Raw genomic sequence first — 2859 nt, forward strand, 5'->3', positions numbered from 1 at the left:
GTAACTATAAACTTTCTTCTTGGCTCTGTTTAGTTTTCATTATTTGTTGGTGTAATACTGAGAAATGAAAAATGTCTAACACTTTTGTAAAACACTTGCATTGTCTTCACTAGAGGGTAAATCATTACATTTATGAACAAGTGTGTACTTGGATTTTGGCATGAGGAAAAAATCATAAGTAAAAAATATTTAGCCCTTTTCCAGTTTCTGTGGTGGGAGGAGTCATGAGCAGCCAAGTTCCTTGGGACACCCTTGATAAGGTGGTGCACCAAGTCCTGCATGGAAACCCACACAAGCACAGAATTTTTTGGAAACAGTGAAGCTGCAGATGAGCTTGAAGAGCTATGATCCTCAGAAGGACAAACACTTCTCAGATACTGTCAGGTTTAAGTTCACTCCCCACCACAAGTTCTCTATCTGTGTTCTGGGGACCAGAAGCACTGTGATGAAGCCAAGGTTATAGATGTCCCTCATATGGACACTGAGGTGCTGAAGAAACTCAACCAGAATAAGAAACTGGCCAAAAAGCTGACCAAGAAATATGATTTCTAGTTTCAGAGCCTTTGATCAAGCAGATTCCACAAATTTTGGGCCCTGGCCTGAATAAGTCTGGCAAGTTCCCTTACCTGTTGGCTCACAATGAGAACACGGTGGCCAAAGTCAGTGAAGTGAAATACACAATCAAGTTTTAGATTAAGAAGGTGCTACGTTTAGTGGTGGCTGTTGGCCATGTGAAGATGATAGATGATGAGCTTGTGTTCAATATCTACTTAGCTGTCAATTCCCTGGTGTCATTGTTCAAAAAAGAACTGAAAGAATTTCCAGACTTTGCACATCAAAAGCACCATGGGCAAGCTCTAACACCTGTACTAAGGTACAGCTTAATAAACCATACTGCTACCATTAAATAATAATAATAATAATACTTATATGTGTAAATTGTTGTATCATTGTAGAAATTATGACATATTTTATGACCATATTTTTGAAAAGTAATATTTGTTGATAACATTAAAGGTTAAGTTTTCAATTGCTTAGATTATTTTTAAGCAACTTTTCCAAATTATTTAGTTGAGGTAATTGTTCTGCCTCCAACAACTAAGACATTTTTTTAGTAGCATCTTGCTTTTGTCAAGGACTAATCTCTCTTGCTAAAAAAAGACTTTTTTCTCATTTAATTCTATTATTCATTTCTTGTCATCTTGGCTTCTTTATTTGCGATTGCTTTGTTCATGTGAATCAGTATTTTGAGTGGATATCAGACTAGCAGTACATATGTGTTTTGTTTTGTTTTGTTTTACAAAACCATACCTTTTTTCCCTAGAACTCCTTTTTGAATTAGAATATTTTAATAAAATTTGAAGTGAAATGCAGAAATGTAGAATGACAAATAATATATTTTCAATCCTTACATGCTGTGGTAATATTACAAATTAGATTCTATATAATCAGCTTTATACATTTTGTCACCTAACTTTTTTTTTTCCTGCTGGGTACAGTGAACTTTATTGATGGTGCACAACAAGGTAGGGGTCCCTAAGCTCCTCTACTTCTTCAGGGAGTCTGAGATAGAAATTGTGGAGGTCAGAAGATTCATAGTGTGTTGGGGCATTTATTTGTGGCTAGAAATTTCCAGCAGCTGAGGACTTCTCTTCCTCTTGCTGGAGCTAGTGGTCCAGGAAGCTCTTACTTCTTGGAGGCCATGTAGACCATAAAGTCCACCACCCTGTTTCTGAAGACAAATTTATTGCCATACTATAAATGAGCTTGACTTCTATGCAGTCATCAAAGACAGAATAGTATGTGTCACTGTTAAATTCTCAAGAGACAGCTTGGTCCTTAGTATAGCTCAGGATGCCCTTGAGGGGACTCTCTGATGCCTGCTTCACTACATTCTTGATGTCATTGTATTTGGCAACTTTCTTCTGGTGGCAGGTCATATCCACAGCCAACACACTGGGAGTGGGGACACAGAAAGCCATCCCAGTGAACTTCTAATTTAGTTCAGAGGTGATCTTGTCCACAGCCTTGACAATGCTATTAGAAGCAGGGATGATATTCTGGGAAGCCTCTTGGCCAATATGCCACAGTATCTTAGAGGGGCCATCAATGGTCTTCTGGTGGCAGTGATGACATGGACTGTTGCCATGAGTCTCTCCATGATGCCAAAGTTGTATGGATGACGTTAGCTGTGGCAGCAAAGAAGTTGGTACAGAAGGAGTTGTCACACTTGTCATGGCTTACACCCCTCATAAACATGGGGGAATCTGCAGAAGGGGAAGAGATGATGACCCTCTGGTACTACCCTTCAAGGGAGCCCCAGTCTTCTTCAAGGTAGAGAAAACACCGATGGGCTGCCCAACATATTGATAACCAGCATTGCCTCATTTGATGTTCGTGTGGGTCCCACTCCTGGAAAATGGAGATGAACTCTCCGTTGATGACAAGCTTCCCATTCTCACTCTTGACTGTGCCTTCAAACTTTCCATGAGCAGAATCATATTGGAATATATAGACCATGTAATTGAGATCAGTGAGGAGGTCATTCATAGTGACAATAATCACTTTGCCAGAGTTAAAAGCAGCCCTGGTGACCAGGCATCCAATATGGCCAAAACAGTTCACTCTGACTTTCACCATCGTGTCTAAATAAGAACTAAAAAAATATTATTGGAGGAATGAAGAATAGTGCTTAGATGTTTTTCTATTATCTAGATGACTTTGGGCCACATAAAATTCCTGAGCCTGTTTCTTTATTATAAAATGGTATTGTTGCTTGCTATTGAGTGATATAAAAAATTATATATAAAATATCTTAGATAATCCTGACATGATAGACATTCAAAAACAAATATTATT

The 2859-nt window shown here is 38.5% G+C and overlaps 2 pseudogenes; one reads left to right on the plus strand and one right to left on the minus strand.

Moving 5' to 3' along the window:
- Positions 1–224: 224 nt before the first annotated feature.
- LOC149996023 (large ribosomal subunit protein uL1 pseudogene) lies at positions 225–861 on the plus strand (annotated as a pseudogene).
- Positions 862–1686: 825 nt separating this feature from the next.
- On the minus strand, positions 1687–2640 carry LOC149996024 (glyceraldehyde-3-phosphate dehydrogenase pseudogene; annotated as a pseudogene).
- Between the last annotated feature and the right edge of the window lie 219 nt (positions 2641–2859).

The sequence above is a fragment of the Furipterus horrens genome, unplaced genomic scaffold (genome assembly GCF_987537825.1).
Source record: "Furipterus horrens unplaced genomic scaffold, mFurHor1.1.pri manual_scaffold_12, whole genome shotgun sequence".
NCBI classification, from domain to species: Eukaryota; Metazoa; Chordata; class Mammalia; order Chiroptera; family Furipteridae; genus Furipterus; species Furipterus horrens.